Genomic DNA, 12,081 nt, shown 5'->3' on the forward strand with positions numbered 1-12,081 from the left:
AAGGATAAGGCATTGGCAGACAATCTTGTCAAAAAAAAAAACATTGCTTACATGTTACACTTTAAGGTAAGATCAAAAATCTGAACAAAACTTTACAAGGAAAAAACTTTAATCTTGCAAAAGTCAAAAGTAGATAACCAGTTTTAGAAACCAACTTGAACTGTTTAGAAAAAAAAATTAAAATAATCATGTTTTACAATTTGCAAGTTTGGAAAGCTTAAAATTTCAAATAATCGAAGGTGAAGTAGAAGTATTTTCATCTCAACAGGAACAGCTTAAATGTGATATTGATAAACGGTTTACTAAAGTTTTTCAATTAAACGTCCCGAAGTGGATTACGGATCCCTTCTAAGCAGATATTTTTTAAGTAAACGTAGACTTACAAACTGATCTCGAATATAAAGTAAATTTTTCTAAAAAACAATATAAAAGTTTTTGGACTCAAAAAAAACAAGGTAAAATTATTCAATCATTTGGGAGGAAGTTAGACTGTTGTTTATAGCTTTCCCTACCAGCTATGTTGTTGAGAAAGCTTTCAATTCAGTTATCAACATCTTGAGCAAAAGATCTAATTTTGATACTTGTAAAGGAGGTGACTTGAAGCTTTATTTGAGTGATTTAGAACCGATATAGAAAAACTTTCAGGCAGTTATGAAGCTTATCCTTAAATCAGACTAGACTTCAATAGCAGAAATTTTCTTATGTAATTTTTTTTTTTGGTTAATTTTTTAAATATTTCATATTCAACCTGGTTTGTATTGTATTTAAGTACTTTTATCATAAGAACAATTTTATTAAGTTATTTATTCCACAAAAGGTTTGCTTAAAGCCTCATGAATATTAATAACGGTAGACTTCCACTTGAGTTCGCACTTTTTACCCAAAAGAAAAGTGCAACTTATATCTTCTAAACTTAACTTAAACAAAGTGTATAACTAACTAAGTATTTATAAAAATAAATATACTACCAGCTTATGTAGATCTACGTTTTTTAAAGACTGTTTATTTTTTGTTTTAGTAGATTTTACGTTTATTTATAACATTATTGTATTATAACATATCTTAATTTGACGTTTTAAAAAAAATTATAATACATTTTTGAGTTTGCAGTTTTCGATTTTGTTCAAAGTGCAAAGTCAAGCGGAACTCAAGCGTATTTTTTGAGTGATTTATGTTTTGAAGTTATTGGTAATTATGTTTTGACTTGGTTAATTTTGTAGTTTATTCTTGTCGTTTTACATTGCACTAAATGGTTTTATAGCATAGGGAACAAAATATTTGTATAAAAGATATTTATCTGACAGATTTTTATTATTACTTGTTTAATCTGTAAAAATAAAAAAGTCGTGATAACCATTAAAGTTTTTGTTTCAAAAAATATTTTTTGACTTAGAAAGAGTAGAGATTTGAGGTCTCTATTTGATATGACTATATTTTTTAAATATGTATATACTAACGAACTTTAAACTATTAGTACAACTGTTTTTTATTTTATCTTAATTTAAAATATTTTGACAATTAAAGTGTGTTGTCTATTTTAATAGTTCAACCCTAGCTTTTAATTTTTCACTATTTTCCTTTGTTAAATTATTATAGATTGATAGCTAGAAAACAAGTTCATTTTTGAACAGAATTACATAAGCCATCGAAAAGACTGCTATAGTTACAAAACAAAATAATGATCTAATGTTTACTTTCTGTTCACAAATTAACTGTAAGACCTTTAATGTTTATTTTTTTAACTTAAATGAAGAAAAAAATTATCGTAGGATTAAGGTTTAGTTTTTTATTGGTAATCCAAGTCAAATACTATTTTATGGTATTCTACTACGAAACATATAGTTTAAAAAGTATGCCTATTTATAAAAAAAAATTCAAGTATGTTGTGCGGCTTAAATACTTTACTTAGTATTAACTTCTAAATGTCCTAAAATCGTTATATGAGAGATTATTATAATGTCAGATTTCAGTTAAGGTTTCAGATGGGTAACGTACGGTTAAGATCCAGTCAAACTTCGACCCGCTAAGTAGCTTGAAAACTACTTATGCAAAATAAATAAAATTTAGTTTTTTGATACTCAATATTTTGAAATACACTTTCAATATTGTTTTCAGTTCACAATAGTTTTCCCTAAATCACAATAATACTAGATCATTTTATTACAATTGTGCTGGAGTTTTTTAATTTTCATATTTTTTATTTTTTAAGTTACGCAGCCTGCAATTACATTTTTTACGAGTTGAAACTAGAAAAGATTATTTAGTAAATATGAATTGCTGACAACAAAAGTTGTCCACCACTACCCTAAAAGTTTCAATAATTTCAAAACAATTCATATCTAAACAGGATTTATTACAGATTACTAAAGGCTTTTCAATGATTAAGTATTTTAATAAGTGATGTACCGGACTCACTATCCGGGTCCGGGTCCGGCCGGATATTGCCATTTTTGTCTGATATCCGGATCCGGCCGGACTCTAATTTGAAAAAAAGTCCGGATCCGGTTCCGGCCGGATTCGAATTTGTAAGAAAAGTCCGGATCCGGGTCCGGCCGGATCCTAACAGAGATCCGGCCGGACCCGGATCTAGTTAGTAAAAAAGAGCATACTGAAAAGTATTTTTTCACAAACAAACCCTGTGTAAATTAATAAGAGTCATTTTCGTCACTTAAAATTAAGCACCTACCGTGATTGACTCATTTTGTACACGTGACTAATTTACATTTGTTTACATTTAAACTATGAAATAAACATTTCAGAAATGCAACTCTTTACATATGTTGTAAAATTGAAAAGTTTGAAAAGAATACTTGCATTATTTATTGTTTAAAGTTGAGCTCAGAGAATATTTATTGTTAATACGGTTGAATGTACGAGCCAATGAGAATCACATGACGAAATGTTTCAAACTAAATACTGATGCAACAAAACATCAGAACATGACAGGCAGTTTATATGTAAGCAGTCAGTTAGTTTGGTGTGCAGCTTGAAGCAACAAAATATCTTGAACTTTTTTGTGAATGCTTATTGTAAGTAGTGTTTTGTTTTAAAAGTGAATATTTCAACTGGTGTTTAATTGTTTAAATATTCAATTCAGGTTTATATTTTAATAGTTTATTAAAAATTTTACAGTTTCTTCTTTACTAAAAGTTTTATTTAATTTTTAGTTTATTGTTTTAAGTCTTTTGATATAGATTTAAATAGCTTCCAGTTTTTAAAGTGTTACCAAAGTAATTAATAATTTTTTATATACAAGTATTTCTTGTTTTGTTTATATAAAAGATTCATCACTCAAAACTGTCGTGTCTGATTATTGAAAGTAGTCTCAGCTAGAATTTATTATTTGTTAGATATTAATTAAATAAGGTAGGATTTAATTATGATGGGTAGTACTAATAATTTAAGTGTACCACAATCAGTTCACAACTTTACTACCAAATTGTCAACCTTTGCTAGCTGTTCTACTGATTATTACATTAAAGTTTTTTTTTTCAGTTTTTAAAAACCTCATTCTGACTCAGGCTTGTTTATACTCACTTTAGCTAGTTTTATTGACTTAAACAGTGGCAACCCTGCTAGATTGAAAATTTTTGGGAATTTTAGAAAATCTTGGACTGCCTAAAGCTAGTTTAGTTTTTTATAAAAACTCAGGCTAGTTTTCTTTTAGATTTTGACTGAGTTTGAGCTGATCCAGTTTTCAATATTTGGTAATTTTCTAGTGTATTTTGTTCAAAAACTTTTTAATTGTAAATAACACCTAAACTTGTAAACCTTGTGGCTAGCTGTTCTACTTATTATTAGATTAAAGTTCTTTTTTTTTTCAGTTTTTAAAAACCTCATTCTGACTCAGGCTAGTTTATACTAGTGATGTACCGGACTCACTATCCGGGTCCGGCCGGATATTGCCATTTTTGTCTGATATCCGGATCCGGCCGGATTCTAAATTGAAAAAAAAGTCCGGATTCGGTTCCGGCCGGATTCTGATTTGAAAAAAAAAGGTCCGGGTCCGGTTCCGGCCGGATTCTAATTTGAAAAATAAGTCCGGATCCGGGTCCGGTACATCACTAATTTTAATACACTTTACTGGGCTTATAAGAAAGCAAATGTAACTTATTTTCTCAAGCCCTGTAAACTACTTTGGACACAGCCCAAAAGTGCGTGCATAAGAAGTACCAGACTAAGTTACATTTCGAACACAACTTTTTCGGCTCAAAAGTTTGTACTCAAGAGAAAAACTACTTTGTAAAATCTCGGGGGGCTATTATTTTTTAAATTGCTGAAAAGGGGACGATTTAGAAAATGAGTTTGGGAAACCCTGATCTAGAACGTGTTAAGGCTTTTTAAAGTGAAGTAGCACATGACTTTTTTCCCGATAAAAGGAATAATTTTTGTAAGTGTCTAGAAATAAAATAGTGTTTTAAATGTTGTAAGTGTCTCAAAAATGTTAATTTTTTTTTAATTATAAGAAAAGGTAGTGGTATAAAAATAACACGTTACTATAATACTTTTTTTATTAATTTCATAAACAGTGTCCTACTTAAAAATTTCGTTAGAATTACAAAAAAAATCGTTTAGTGAGAAAATGTTAGAACTCCTCAGCTATTGACTTAAAGTTGAATATTTTAAGAATCGATTATAAGTTTGAAAAATACAGCTTAAACTTGTTATTTGAAACTCAAAAAAGATACCCAAAACACTGTGAACTTTAAAAAAAATAATTTTATTATTAAATTTGAAACACTATTATTTAAAAATCATTAATTAAAGTATCAACAAAATAACATGAAATAAGTTTTAGGTTAGTGGCAATTTAGAAATATTTAAAATGTTTATGTCTGTCGTAATAAAGTAGTTGAATACATCAGGTTTTGCAAAATATGATAATCAAAACCGCAATAAATAAGAGAAAATATAATTAAAAGAAAGTTTTATGCAATATGATGTGCTAGAATCTATTCAATAAAACTCAGTTTTTTATTATCTAAAATTATATAAGTGTTAGTGTTAGATGAACTTTGTTTTCCTCCAAAAGAAAGAAATAATTTAGTAGTTATAGTTAAAGCTGTATTATAAAGCTCAAATATAAAGTACAGTTTCCTTAAAGGTTTTCTTTGTCAGTTAGGCTCTCAATGCTTATAACATTTTATAATGATATCATAATAAAGTTTAGTATCTTTTAAAAATTGCAAATAATTTGCTACATAAGTGAGAATATCTTATCAAACAACGTTTTCGTTGAATAGTTTAAACTTATTTATTTGTTCTTCATATTTTACAGGAATTGCTTTAGAAACCAGTCTAAAAACACCCTTCTCTTTTGCTTAAACGTTTACTTGAAAACGTTCGATTTTCCTTAAAACTTTCAACGATTATCAACATTCCGTTCAAAAAATTTGTTGCTCTGCTTGAAAAGAAACATATTCATACTATTTTCTAACTAGAATAGTAACAAAAACTAGCTCTTCATCAAATTTACAATTTATTACATAATGTAAACAATTTTTTAGAATTACGATATATATAAAATAATAATTAAAAGTTACTTTACATAAAACAATTAAACAATGTCGAATTTAGAACTACATATTAGCTTTATCTTGTGGCTAGAATATTTTGCTGCTGACTATAGTTAATTTTGTAAATTTAACTTAAATAACAATAAATGGGCTAATGAAAAATTTTATTTATCAACGGCTTCGATGAGATAAGAGTTCTGATCTTAAGTATATAACATATTACATAATATATGTATTATAATAATATATGCTATTATAACTATAATATAAATAAATTACATAATATAAATAATATAAATTAATATTTTTTTATGCGTGAAAACAAAAAAACTAAGGTGTAGCTGTTCAAACATTTTCAAATTCATAAATACGTTTTTTGCTACCTTGAAAAGTCCAAATGTGGGCTGAACCATAAGTTAATATAACAAAAATAATCTTATTTTGTTTTTACGAAATACTTATATTGTTTATTTGTAAGTAAATTTATAAGCACTTTTACAAACTTCAAATTTTAAAGTTTAACTTTTACCTAAATGCTTTTATCAATATAACTATGTAATTGCTTATTAACTGTTAACATTAGCTGATATAATACTTATAATATGAAATTGTATACGTTCATGTTGGTTAATTGAAAGCTTATACTTTAGACAAAACTTTATTTATTTTAATGTATAATTTTAATTTACGTAGAAAATGTACTAAAAGAGCAATTTTCTAAGAAGAAAAATATCAAATTTATTGTTATAATATGTAAAATAAACTTATAAATTGTAGTTATTGAAATAAACTCTGTAAAAATGGTAGTATATGTTTAACTTTAAAAGGCAAATTAAATGATAATTTTTCCAAAATATACTTTAAACCATAAAGTTAAAATAAAAAGTATTACAAACTATGTAACAATTTCTTTTGCACATATGTAAATATTTTTTTTTTATAAAATATATTGTCTATGAAAATTTAAAGCTTTGAAGTAAAAAAGATTAAGACGCATAGAAACATTTCGAATACTTAAAAAAAATTGAAAGCTGCAAATATATTAGTAAAAAAAAATGTATTGAATTTTATTCAGGTACTAAAAACATAGAACTGGTATTCTTTTCGTATATTCATTAAATAAACTTTAATTTCAACACTAGTTTATAAAATTTGTTTAAATTTGAATATTAAAAAATACCTAGCTGTAAAATAATGAAAATAAACTAACAAATATGATGTTTGTCAATAAAAGACTCTACACACTTTAATTTTTTCTAAGAATGTTGTATAGATGTTTTCACATAAATATATTTTACTTATTAAAGCAATAAAGGTACTTATAAAAAGATAAGGTTACAGGGAACTATACATCGTAAATGGAGTAATGATTTTAGAACAAGCTGAAAAAAAGTTTTAATTTAAAGGCAACTTATGGGTTAATAAATAAATTCGAAACTAAACTTGAATAAAACTGAAAATAGTGTTTGATATAAAACACTTAGTAATAAATTAAAAATATGTTATTTATTTGCTTGCATTTTTTATTAATATTAGTTTGCTTGTCTGTAGTTTGTGTAAACTAAGTGTTTTTGTGGCAATGTTTGATTGTTTTTTTTTATCAGTTAAAAATATTTTACAAACTTTTTCGATGGAGAAAAAAAATATTTCTCAAATTTCTTTATTTTTATCAACTTGAATTTCTTTATTTAAAGTTGTAGCAATAATTTTAATATTTTTTTAATTTACAGCTTTTTTCATTTAAAATGTATTAAATAAATTAAAAGTAAGTAAAAATAAAGGAAATTGAAGGTTTATTTAAAAGTTATCTTGGAAGTTAGTTGTGTGCCTAATTTCTCTTATACAGTATGTTATAACTTATCTCTAACTAATATATTAATTAGTTCAAGATAACTTTATGCACTATGATTATAACTTTATTTATAACTTTGTTTATCACAAAACAAGTAGGTATGGAGCTAATAACACAAGAATATAGTCAAATAAAGTATGATATAGTATGAGAAAAAAAAACTTAAAGATTTACTTTTGCATTCACATAGTTATTTTCAGATAGTTGTATTAGATATGGTAAATGATAAGAGAAACATATCTAATTCGATAATAAAAAGTTTCCAATGCAAAGTGTGTGAAAAGAGTTTCAAAACAAAGCATAGTCTGAATGTTCATCTAAGAATTCATACAGGAGCAAAACCATACAAATGTGGTGTTTGTGACAAAAAATTTAAGATTAAAGGTAATTTAACAACTCACATGTTGGTACATAGTGGTAAAAAAGATTTTCAATGTCATGTTTGTCATAAGAATTTTGCACTTAAACACAACTTAAAACAACATAGAGTTACTCACACCAAAGAAAAACTTTTCAAATGTGGTATTTGTGACAAAAGTTTTGCTCTAAAACACTATGTAAAAGCACATATGTTAGTTCATAATCAAATAAAAGGACATCAGTGTGAAGTTTGTGAAAAGAAGTTTTCTCTAAAAGGTAATTTAAAACAACATATGTTGACTCATAGAAAAGTAAAAGCTCATGAATGTGATATTTGCAAAAAGAAATTTTCTCGGAAAAGCCATTTAGTTGAACATTTCAGAATTCACTTAGGAGAAAAACCTTATGGATGTGCAGAATGTGGAAATTGGTTTACTCAAGCTTCTACTCGAAATAATCATATACGTAATCATCATAAAAAATTAAGTAAAGAAGAACAATCAGAACTGAAATGTCAAATACAGAGAAGCATTGTTCATGATTATCTTGAGACAATTTCTGAATACAATTCTAAATATCTTTAGTGTTAGCAGATTTTATTTTTTATCAAATTAGTTAATGTTAGAAAACTTTGAATATTTGTTGAGTTATGTATTACTTAAGTGATTTACTTTTGTATATAACTTTTTATGTACTTCTTTTATAAATGATTATTTAAACAAAAATAACAAGTATCAGATTTATTCAAATTTGATATAAGATATATTTTATGATTAAACTTACAAGGTACGTAAGCTCTAGAGTCAGTAATTATGTCGTTTATAAGACTTATTTTGTTTTATTTTTTCATTGTAAGTCTAATTATTTGAATTTATATATTTTTGAATAATAAAACAAATTTTGACAACAAGTTTTGTTTATTTTTAATCGGAAAACTCCTTACAGCTTGAATTTAAGAACATTTTATAAGTAGAATCTTAGTTTCTTAGATAATTGTAACTATAACAACTGACAAAATTATTTAAAGATAATAACGAATTATTCTAAATATTATAATCAAATAGAGAAAAGAAACTTTCTAATTTTAAAAACTTTTCTTCTATAATGAATCATGTTCTTTAATTTTAGAAAAAAGTAAGTTAATAATATAGATCAACTATTTTTTCGGAAATTACGCACAAACATTTCTCCAACACTTTTCGATAAAACTATACAACAATCTTCTTCATAACTTTAATCAGGCGTTTAAAAATGGTGTAGCACTACTTTTTAAAGTGTTATTAATAAGATATTTTTTAAATGACGTAAATATCGACAATAATGTTTACTTGTTACAATGGGAGTAATAAATATAGAGAAATTATTAAACAATTTTAGAACAACCTGAATTAAAAAACTTAGACTACAAAAAAGTTTATGGACAAAGAGTTTAAATGCAATAATTAACTTCAATAAAACAATTTATGAAGATTTAATATTTAAGAACTTGGTATTTTAGGTCTTTTAGGAAAAGAGGATTTTTGTACATTGTGTTTTGGCTTGTTTACTTGTATGCATATATGAGTTGTTAGTTAGTAGAATCTTAGTTTTAAAAATGATAATTAATTGTTTGATAGAATGAATTGTTTATAAATTCATATATCCTAAAAGTTTAAGTTTAAATATTTATCTAATTTTGTTTGCTTTAAAAATTAGTTACTATTAAGTGTGTTTTTATAATTTCAGCCGTTTATCGCTTGAAAATGTTTTAATAAACTAAAGTACTAGTGAATCGAAAGCATGTTATATGTTTATATTTAAGACAGTATAAGCAATATTGTATTTTTTACAATAATTTAGTTATACTTATTAATTATAATTTACTGTCTGAATAAAAAAAAGTTCTCATTGTCTTGGACACTGAAAAAAACGGTTTAAAATATCTGGTTAAACAAGATTTTAATATAATGGTTTAAACTTTTTTTTTCTTTTTTGTTTTTCAGCGTTCGCACTAGTAATTAGTCATAAACACTTCCCTGTCTTTAGCATAAACTTATACTTTTTTCTAAATGATCTGTTTTTTTTTTTGCAAAACTAACATTCATTACACTGTTTAAAAATTTTGTTGCTCTCCTATAAACCAAACATATCTTAAAAAGTCCCTAACTAGAATAAGAAAAACTAACTCTTCATCTTATTTGAAATTTATAACAGAAGTTTATATTTTTGAAAACTTGTTTCATGATAGACAATAACTAAAAACATGTTGGTTTAAAATTACTATTTTAATGTAGTTGGAAATAGTTCAAAGATTAATTAAATGATGAAGTCTAATTTAATTATTAAGGTCATTTGAAAAATATTTATATATGCTTTGCAAAGGGTAGGGTTTAGAATGTTTTTATAACCTTAAGAAATCTTTAACATGGCAGGACTTCTCAAAGTGTAATAATTTCAAAATTTTATGTTTTCTCCTAAGGGGCAATTTTTGTTATCAGTTGGAGTTTATTATTGAAGCTTGGTAATAATAATTAATTAGTGTTGTATGGAAAGTAGAGGTCCTAATTGAGATCTTAATTGGCTAAGATTTTTTCTGGCTAAGATTCATTAAAAGACTGAAAACGTTCTGCTTGAATAACTTCATCGCGGCTAATGTTGGCTAAAGTAAAAATTATCTAAAGTAAAAACTTGGCTAAGATTTTTTTCTGGCTAAGATTCAAAAAAATTAATAAAAAGCTAAAGTAACAATAAAAAGGCTTACAAACTGATGAAAAATAAAAGCAAAAAACATAAATAAAAAAAATCAGTTTTAACTAATTTAAAACTCGAACTAAAAAAATTAAATCATAACAATTTAAAAAAAATCTAAACAAAAAAACTTAAGTTTTTAAACCTTTTTAAATATAAATACTGTTGATGGTTATTATTTATTAAACTAAAAAAATCTTTGAGAAAAGTCATATCACTATTGACGATTTTAAAAATAGTAATAATAAAAGTAAAGTATTTTACGAAGTACCTTTTATACATTAAATATCTTTTATTAAAACTTCGCGAGTAATTGTTTTAAGAACCTTGTATATTAGGCAATCGAGTCATACACTATTGATGAATTTGAAAATAGTATTAAAAAAAGTAAAGTACTTTACAAAGTACCTCTTATACAGGAAAAATCTAATATTAAAACTTCGCGATATCTGTAAAAGTATATGTTTTAGAGCATAAAACTGTTCTTGCATGTAGAGTTTAAAAAGTAAGAACTTTATACAAATTACTATTTTAAGATAATAGAGTTTTTTTTTCTAAATTTTAAGAGGTTAATTATATCAAAGTAAAAATAATAAAAATAATTTGTTTCCATACGCCATTTTTTATAAATTAAGCTACATATACTTGTATCCTTTGTTTGATATAAACGTTTATTACCTAACTTTTATAAATTTAGGTTTTAAATCTCTTTATATCTTGTATAAGTGAACACATAATTTAGTTTCTAAACAACTTAACAACTATTTTAAGTAAACATTAAAACTTTTGAAAAAATATATATAACTGTTACATAAATTTAAATTACATTATTTAATCAGTACAGCCGTTGACATCCTTAAATTTAAATTCGACGAATTTAATTAAAATTTTATCGCAAGCATATTTTATTTAAAGTATTTTAAAACATTTATAAAGCGATTTTGTAAAATATGTTATTAAAACTACTTTTGTTACATAAATAATCTGCGTTTAAAACTTAGTGCTGTATTAAAAAGAATTTGTTCAAGAACTAAACACTGTCCTTGCCATTATCATAACTTCCACAGTTATACTTGAAATCTTGTTAAACTATGTAAAATCATTCTTAAGTGTTACCTAACTTTACCAAAAAAACAAAATGTTTTCATATGTTGTACTTAAATATAGTTATAGTCTTTTTAAAATTACCTTTTTTACGTGAATGATCTACTATTAAACTTAGCGCTGTAACAAAAAGCATATATTTGAGAACTTAACACTTTGTTTCTAGGGCTCATAACTTCTATGTTTTTATTTGAAATCTTGTCAAACTTTGTAAAATTGTGTTTAAATGTTAACAAAACGACCCATTTAAACAAAATTTGTATATATATTGTACTTAAAAAGTTATAGTCTTTTTAAAATTAACCTTCTTACATGAATGATCTGCTATTAAACTTAGCGCTGTAACAAAAAGCATATATTTAAGAACTTAACACTTTGTTTCTAGGGCTCATAACTTCTATGTTTTTACTTGAAATTTTGTCAAACTTTGTAAAATTGTTTTTAAATGTTAACACAACGACCCATTTAAACAAAATTTGTATATATATGGTACTTAAAAAGTTATAGTCTTTTTAAAATTAC

This window comes from Thalia democratica, chromosome 6 (genome assembly GCF_965202585.1).
Source record: "Thalia democratica chromosome 6, ktThaDemo2.hap1.1, whole genome shotgun sequence".
Lineage (NCBI taxonomy): Eukaryota > Metazoa > Chordata > Thaliacea > Salpida > Salpidae > Thalia > Thalia democratica.